The sequence below is a fragment of the Erpetoichthys calabaricus genome, chromosome 12, assembly GCF_900747795.2.
Source record: "Erpetoichthys calabaricus chromosome 12, fErpCal1.3, whole genome shotgun sequence".
NCBI lineage: Eukaryota > Metazoa > Chordata > Cladistia > Polypteriformes > Polypteridae > Erpetoichthys > Erpetoichthys calabaricus.
Window position 1 is genome coordinate 152,742,849 of NC_041405.2, and position 9,280 is coordinate 152,752,128.

Consider the following 9,280-nt stretch of genomic DNA (forward strand, 5'->3'; position numbering starts at 1 on the left):
CCTTAAAGGTCAGTCATCACCCCGAAAGAGGAATGGTAGAAGTCATGCAATATATGTGTACCAAATTTCAGGTCAATAGGTGAAACGGTTTGCGAGCTACAGGTGATTTAAAATCCTGGACAGACAAAGGAACAGCCACAGTAGCGTATTATATACAAAGGTATACTGTAACTAGTCCTTACATTTTGAAAATCTACCAAACTTAGTTTGTAATTTCTACATTGACTCCAAAATACAGAAATTGGAAAATAATGGCTCACTTAATGAGGCTAAGAGTCCAATGAAAAACAGAAGTTGGTTGTAACAAAAACGTGCAGCCACAGTGGGTCCCCAGAACGAGTTTGGGAACCACTGCACTAATGAATGCGCATGATCTCTAATCACTCAGATGTGACCATTTTAAACATCTGTAATGGATATCATGACATTGGCCTTCAGTAAATCTTAAAAATAATAATAATAATACACTTGGGGCTTTGCCCCCAGCTCGCTTCACTCGCCAACCCTCCCGGCCTGCTCTCTGCCACTCACATATGTAGATTTCACTTTCACCAAACAACAACTTTTCATTCTCATGGATACGCCTCTTCATTGGCAAGAAACACTGCTTTTCCCTGATAGCAAAACAAATTAGACGATCTAGTAGCCGCGAAATATTACAAAATTTTCATAATTTTATTTCCATTTTCAATTCAATGTGATAGGACGTGACATCTGGTGGACCTGGTGCAAACCAGTAACTCACTTAGTAATAACTGTTCGCGGAAGCCTCTACAAATGGTTACTAGATGGCGATCTACAATAACTAAGTTTCTCGATTGTTTCAGTAGTTTGTCAAACTTTATCGGTACTTTGTGTTCGTATAGAAATAGCTGTTGGTTTTGCGCGGCCTTAGTGTTGAATTAGTTTTCAGAGATTGTATCAACTGTATTTCTTCTCATATGTATTTTTAATATGAGAAGATCGGGTTTTACTAAACCGTAATAAGCGTTGTGGGAGTGAAAATAAAGAGGGCACACAGTCAACCAGAGTGTGAAGAAGTGCAAATATCGAAAATATGATGACAGTTTTCCGGGTCCTCCCTGCGTGGAGTTTGCATGTTCTCCCCGTGTCTGCGTGGATTTCCTCCCACAGTCCAAAGACATACAGGTTAGGTGCATTGGCGATCCTAAATTGTCCCTAGTCTGTGCTTGGTGTGTGGGTGTGTGTGTGTCCTGCGGTGGGCTGGCGCCCTGTCCAGGGTTTGTTTCCTGCTTTGAGCCCTGTGTTGGCTGGGATTGGCTCCAGCAGACCCCCATTACCCTGTAGTTAGGATATAGTGGGTTGGATGATGGATGATGACAGTTATTTGGACTTTGGTTTTATGTTGACAGAAGTCAATGGTGGAGAGAGGCTGCAGTGTGTACCGAGTATGAAAGTTTTGACACCTGAGTGCCTGCTACCAAGTAAGTTGAAACGCCTTTTAGAAACCAATCATCCGAGCATGCTTAGTAAACCTCAGGACTACTGACCTTTCCGTCTCTTTTTTTTCCCCCTCTCATTCTGTGCCGGCCCGTTCTTGTATGGCTCCGTGGGTACAGCGTCTCAATCGCATTCAAATTGTTTTTGAGATCTTATCAGCAAGAGTGAAAGGTAAGGTCTACAGGACGGTAGTGAGACCAGCTATGTTATATGGGCTGGAGACGGTGGCACTGACCAGAAAGCAGGAGAGAGAGCTGGAGGTGACAAAGTTAAAGATGCTAAGATTTGCATTGGGTGTGATGAGGATGGACAGGATTAGAAATGAGGACATTAGAGGGTCAGCTCAAGTTGGACGGTTGGGCGACAAAGTCAGAGAGGCGAGATTGTGCTGGTTTGGACATGTGCAGAGGAGAGATGCTGGGTATATTGTGAGAAGGGTGCTAATGATAGAGCTGCCAGGGAAGGGGAAAAGAGGAAGGCCTAAGAGAAGGGTTATGGATATGGTGAGAGAGGACATGCAGGTGATGGGGGTGACAGATCAAGATGACGAGGACAGAAAAATAGATGATCCGCTGTGGCGGCCCCTAACGGGATCAGCCGATAGAAGAAGAAGAAGAAATAAGCACTTTATTTATTTTGTAGTGGGTGGCCGGCTAAATATTCCAGTCCTCACCCCCAGGCCGCCAGGAGGAGCTCTCCTGACAGCATGGACGTGCCCCGAATTCCAGCCGGGCCTCATGGACTTTGTAGTTTTTATGCACAGCCCTGCTGGATACCCTGGGGACCACCAGGAGTCGCTGTAAGGGGGCTATCGGACTCTTACGTGCCCCTATAACCCGGAAGTGCATCATGATCATATGACAAGAACAAACGACGTGCTTCCGGGTTGAAGAAAGGTGCTTTTTATCCGACCCGGAAGTGTTCATGATCACATGGACAGAAGAGAGTAACGCTTCTGGGTCATGGACTATATAAAGGACTCTGGGAAACCAGTACACTGAGCTGAGCTGGGAGGAAGGGTGGCGAAGTGTCTGGGAGTGTGGAGGATTGATTATTGTATTGATTAGTGTCTTGATTAATTTATGAGTACTGTGGAGTGGAGGGTGCTTTGTGCACGTTATTGTTCAAATAAAAATAATATTTGGACTTTTACCTGGTGTTTGGCATATTGTCCGAGGGTTCAAGAGGATGACAGCAACCACTATCTGTCACAATTTTTACTTAACCCTTTAATTTAAAAAAAATTATTGGCTATTTTGCAAATTAAATTCAACGGGGGGGGGGGCAGTTTAATAATAATAATAATTCTTTGCATTTATATAGCGCATTTCTCACTACTCAAAGCACTCAGCAATTGTAGGTTAAGGGCCTTGCTTAAGGGCCCAACAGAGCAGTGTCCCTTTTGCCATTTACGGAGTTTGCACCTTGGGAAAACCTGGATTCAGCAAGGGTGTCAAGAATCGAAAAAATTTGGGAACCACTGGATTACTGGTAGAATTTGTACATAGAAATTTACCAATAATAACTAGGGGACTTTGCTCGCCAACCCCTATCCCCCCTGCTCCCCAAAATCCCCCATCGCTACACGCTGTTGTGAAGAGTGGGGCTGAACACACCCCAAGGAGATGCGGTCACTCCTCCGAAACCCCTCTTAAATGGTGATACAATGGGAAACAAATAGTTTTTTGGCAGCAGCAGCTGCCAGCTTGCTGCTGCTGCCGTGCCGCGTGATCTGAATCTCGTGCAGCGCTTCGAAAATTTAAAGGCCTGTACAGCAGCTGTCCTTTTGTCTCACTGCCTTGTCTCTCTTCTCCCCCAGACATCCTCAAACACTATTTGATCTCTTTTCACTTTTCCGTTATTTCATTGAGTAATATTTTCCATTTGTTTGCGTTAATGCAATCTTTACCATCATTATTTTTGAGGCTTTCAAATTTTCCTACTTCCGTTATCTCTAACCTGTTCTGCATGTGTATAACACCAACGTTTTTCAATTCTTTACGACATTCTACTTTGTCTTTTTCCAGCCCCGGGTATTGTTAAATCTCTTGGCAGAAAGTCTACTCTCGCTTAAGAGTGGAGAGCACAGGAAGTGTGTCTGCCAAAAGCATTCCAACAACTGAGAAGTTAGATTGAAAATGGTTGTAAGTAGGGCGTGACTTGCAAAAGTCACAGTCTCACGGGACATGCTTCCAAAGGATGCAAGTATGACGTGACTTGTCTGTCTCGCGGGACGTGAAAGTGTCTCTCTGTCTCTCTTCAAAAGATCACGTCTCGTCACAGGAAAAATAGTCTCGTCCCAAGATTTATTTTTTTATTTATCCATTAAAAGAACATTTGTGCACACAAGTAGTACAACATGGCATGTTACATTCATCAGACTCTCCCAGAAATCAATGCCACACAAATATGAGTGGCCGATTCTTTTAAATTCCGCGGGACCATCTTAACACTCTAGGATGGGAAGCACAATAAGAAGCAACACATAACACTTTATGTGCCATCTGAGCAAACTATATCAGTCAGCCCGTTGGGCAGACATCTATGAAAGCACAGCATCTTCGTTCATCAAGGATATATTTAGATGTTTAGAAATTTTCTTTATCAGTATGCTGCTGCTGGAGTATGTGAATTTCCCCTTGGGATTAATAAAGTATCTATCTATCTCTCTATCTAGATGAGAAGACCATCTTGATTTAGGTGGCATGCTTCTGCATCGCAGTAAGGAGAACAGGTTAGCGTATTCTTAGAAATCTCCAGTCAATCAGTCACTCAGTCAATGGGTGGGCCTCTCTGACAATGTCTTAAATTGGTTCGAGTCCAATCTGGCAGGTAGAAAATTCTTTGTTAATTGTTGTAATTATACTTCAGAGACACATGATATTCTATATGGTGGTCCACAAGGCTCTACTGGCTTCCATCAGGTCAGATTATCTCGGGGCATAACGTAAGCTACCACAGCTATACTGACGACACACAATTGTATTTATCAATAGCGCCTGATGATCCCGACTCTCTTGATCCACTGACCCGAATGTCTTACTTGTGTTTCTGAATGGATGAGTAGTAATTTTCTCAAACTAAATAAGGAGAAAACAGACATTTTAGTGATTGGCAATAATGGATATAATGAGGTTATTAGAAATAAACTTGATGCATTAGGATTAAAAGTCAAGATGGAGGTGAAGAATTTAGGGGTAACTGTTGACTGTAACCTGAATTTTAAATCGCATATTAATCAGATCACTAAGACAGCATTTTTTCACTTAAAAAATAACAAAAGTTAGACCTCTTATAACACTGCAAGATGCTAAGAAATGATTTCATGCTTTTGTTTTTAGTCGACTAGATTACTGTAACACACTCCTCTCAGGACCACCCAAAAAAGACATCAATCGATTGCAACAAGTGCAGAATGCAACTGCTAGAATCTTAACTAGGAAAAGAAAATCGGAGCACATCACACCAGTCTCTGCCATCATTACTATTTATTTATTGAGCACTTTGTTGCATTGCACCTTTGGACACTTTAGATTTTGACTTGCTTTAAATAAAATCACGTGAGCACTTTAACACATTTGCTTTGTGTGTTTTGTGTCCTCATCCGCTGGCTCATCCCTCAGGTCCATTATCGGGGGTAGCGGGTTCAAGAGGCTCCCTGGAAAGACCCGATAGTGTGGAGCCAACCCGCACCGCCACAGTGGTGCACTCTTACAAGTACTTGGGGATTCCACATTAATGACAACTTGGACTGGTCTTGGAACAAAGAAGAACTAGAGGACAAAAAGCAGACAGAGCAGACTGTTCCCCCCCAAACCCCACCCCACCCCCCATGGAGACTGGTAGGGACATCCTTCACATCTTCTACAACTCTGTGATGGCCAGTGTGGATTGCTGGGCTGGTAACATCACTTCAAGAGAGGCCCACCGAATCAACAAGCTAATTAAAAGGGCAGGCTTAATCATGACTTCTCTAGCGCCTTCAACACCATCCAACCTCTGCTTCTCAGGGACAAGCTGACAGAGATGGGAGTAGATTCATACCTGGTGGCATGGATCATGGACTATCTTACAGACAGACCTCAGTATGTGTGTCTCTGTAACTGCAGGTCTGACACTGTGGTCAGCAGCACAGGAGCGCCGCAGGGGCCTGTACTTTCTACGGTCCTGTTCAGCCTATATACATCGGACTTCTAACACAACTTGGAGTCCTGCCACGTGCAAAAGTTCGCTGATGACACTGCTATCGTGGACTGCATCAGGTGTGGGCAGGAGGAGGAGTACAGGAACCTAATAAAGGACTTTGTTAAATGGTGCGACTCAAACCACCTACAACTGAACACCAGCAAAACCAAAGAGCAGGTGGTGTATTTTAAGAGGCCCAGGCCCCTCATGGACCCTGTGATCATCAGAGGTGACTGTGTGCAGAGGGTGCAGACCTATAAATACCTGGGAGTGCAGCTGGACGATAAATTGGACTGGACTGCCAATACTGATGCTCTGTACAAGAGAGGACAGAGCCAACGATACTTCCTTAGAAGGCTGGCGTCCTTCAACATCTGCAATAAGATGCTGCAGATGTTCTATCAGATGGTTGTGGCGAGCGCCCTCTTCTACGCAGTGATGTGCTGGGGAGGCAGCATAAAGAAGAGGGACGCCTCACGCCTGGACAAACTGGTGAGGAAGGCAGGCTCCATTTTAGGCATGGAGCTGGACAGTTTGACATCTGTGGCAGAGCGACGGGCGCTGAGCAGGCTCCTTACAATTATGGATAATCCACTGCATCCACTAAACAGGATCATCTCCAGACAGAGGAGCAGCTTCAGCGACAGACTGCTGTCACCGTCCTGCTCCACTGACAGACTGAGGAAATCGTTCCTCCCCCACACTATGCGACTCTTCAATTCCATCCGGGGGAGTAAACGTTAACATTATACAAAGCTATTGTCCGTTTTTATCTGCATTGTTATCACACTTTAATTTAATATTGTTTTTTATCAGCATGCTGCTGCTGGAGTATATGAATTTCCCCTTGGGATTCTATCTATGACACGCACTGGAGGTAGAAGTGAAGGACAGAATTAATACAAAACTGAGTGCCGTTATGAACAACACTGCACTTCCTCTCGGTGACACACCAACATTGCAGACTTTCAGACAACGAATTATTCAGCAAAAGTGTCTCAAGAAACGTGACGGGGTTCCTGTATACCAACAGCAATATGCCTGTATCGCGCCTTACTGGGGCAGTACCTGCCAAGTCATACGTTTTCTTCTTTTTTAATTTTTTTTTAGTGATTCTACCTAGCTATGTATTTATTTACATCACACACTGTCCATTGGGTAACACTTTATTAAACTAAGGTATTTTCTGTGATTTTTATTTTACTTTTTATGATGAGACTCCAAATGTGCCACTTTGTGTGCATTTACGCTGCCGAACGGTGGATTCTGATGCACACTTACATATATAAACCCTCAACATGCACGGGCTCTGTTCAAACATTTCAATTTGTTTCATTCCCAGCGGCCCCAAACTTTCAATTTTACAAAACATTTGCATATCTCACCGTTGTTCGGAACGATCTAACAGTTTGAAGTTAACCGCTTTGTCGCTGCTCTATGCGCGCCTTCGGTGACAAGTTGTACGAAGCTTCGCGAATGTTACTAGCCGAAACACGCGACAATTGCTTAATAAGACCACGTAAGCAACTTTATTTCATCTGCGGATTTGCGGTCTATGGTTTCTAAAAAAAGAAGATCACCCAAAATGTTTAACTGGTTTCCACCCAAGACAAGCGGCAAACAACACACGTATAACAGGACAAGTTACCCACGGTGACATTCTATTACACTTCTTTCAAAACTATATTATTTTTGTACGATATTTCAATAAATCGTAGCAACTAGATAATATAATACACCTACAGTAACTACCTACCTGGTACAACTTAACGTCTCAGCGGATGATCGACCATCACACAGGCCTCTCCTCGTCGCGTTCTGTTTACGTCAGGGGTGTCGCTGTAGTGACGTCACTAAAGTAAGGCATCTATAAAACTGCCTGATTGCCTGCTCTTTCCACGAAGCTTAGCGTGTAATACGAATACAATAAGAAGTTATTCTTGTTATTTTTTATTAATAGAATCACATAAATAGTGTCATTTATTTTGATTGAATCACGCATGAACTACATTACCTCACAAACCTGGCCAGATCATTGTTATAAACAATTGAGAATCAGATGCTTACCGTTTTCAAAATAATCATTATTCGTAATTTCTCTCCATTTCAATTTCATTACTGCTAAACATGCTAACACGAATAGCAAAATTGCCACATGATCGCTTGATTTTTCAAATGCCCCTCATAATCATGGCGCCCTGCCAAGCCCGCCCACTTTGAAACCTGAAAGCCCTGCCTGAAGGGCTCAGTCGGTGTCAACAATCGACAAACATGGAGCCGCTCGGACACGGCGAGGCCATTCCAGGAGAAGAGGACACAGTCAGCCCGAGCTGCAGTAATACTAAACTCAGTAAAGATTTAGAAAATACGGCTTTGCAGAACAGTCTGCACTCGCGTCGCTCTGAAGCAACGTCGAATAAAAGCAACGACAGACGCGCGGCCGGAGAGGAGTTGCAGACGAGCACGAACGAATCTTGGACTGGCGTGGAGGTGGACGTGGACCAAGTGGACAGAAAAGTCCCGGAGGAAGAGCGCTCACTCACTGACCATCTCAACAAGCGCCTTCTCGCCTCTTTTCTGCAGAAACTGAACGAAAGGGACTGTAGCCTTCCTGGCATCCAGAGGCTGGACTGCGCCGTCGCTGGAGAGGAAGACTCCAACCGAGCCACGGAGGAGTGGTGACCGGAGGAAGGTGACGACTAGCGCTCGAACTCGCTCTCATAACTAGTGCTGTGTCTCGAACTACAGGACGGCATATAGATAATCCGAGGTTGTGTTGGTCAAGAGATGACTACAACCTCCGCTGCCATTCCATTTATTATTTTTAATTTGCCTTCACAGGTTGAATAGCCATTGACGTAAAATCAGTTCGTATGTCGCGATTATCCTCCTAATAGACTGTATGCGCTCCTCCCATGAATTTGGTAAGCAGATAAACCAGAAGATCAACTTCTGTCTCATCCACGATCTGATCTCCTCAGTTCAGATCACCCAAAGCTGACAACAGCAGGAGCCAAGGAGAACTGGAAAGGGAGTAGCGACCATTTAAACGCAGCTTTACAATACTAATGCTGATGTTTGAATACAGTTGGCCTGCTGCCTGAAGACCAGCTCGATATTACTACCGGAGTGTTAAACTCTTACATGCTGTTATGTGAGCTATTTCTGCAGTTTGAATTTTACAACTATTTTATGTCTCCCGTATTGTGTAAACTGAACAAAATCCGAAATTTAAATAAATTGCAAAGCGACTGTTTAATTAAGCTCCTCACACTTGTCTTGTAATATTCATTTTGTGCCTTTTTAATGTGCTGTCCCTTTCATGCCTTATCAACTGACTTAAACCTAAAGTGGGTTCTGTCTCTTTTATAGTGCCTTTCACATTTCTATATCTGTCTCTCTTAGGTTGTGCCTTTTACATCCATCAATCTTTTTGATTTTGATCTGATATACTTTATTCATCTTCGAGAGGAAACTACCTTTTTGCATGACTCCTTTGGGGGTCAGAGTGCACGGCTATTCGTTTTACAGCACCTCTGGAGCAAACTTCAGGTTAAGGGTCTTGCTCAAGGGCCCAATAGAATAAAGCTTCCTTCTGGCAGTAATGGGAGTTGAACAGCAACCTTCTAGATAC

At 43.8% G+C, this 9,280-nt stretch overlaps 1 protein-coding gene across 2 annotated transcripts in view; it reads right to left on the reverse strand.

Moving 5' to 3' along the window:
* The window catches only part of ccdc124 (coiled-coil domain containing 124), an 83,374-nt gene extending 75,855 nt beyond the window's left edge, over positions 1-7,519 (reverse strand). The window contains exon 1 of one of the 2 annotated variants that reach the window (XM_028816586.2): positions 7,403-7,519. The gene's annotated coding sequence lies outside the window, so the exon portion shown is untranslated. The remainder of the gene's footprint in view (positions 1-7,402) is intronic. The other variant, XM_028816587.2, reaches the window with a different exon arrangement.
* Between the last annotated feature and the right edge of the window lie 1,761 nt (positions 7,520-9,280).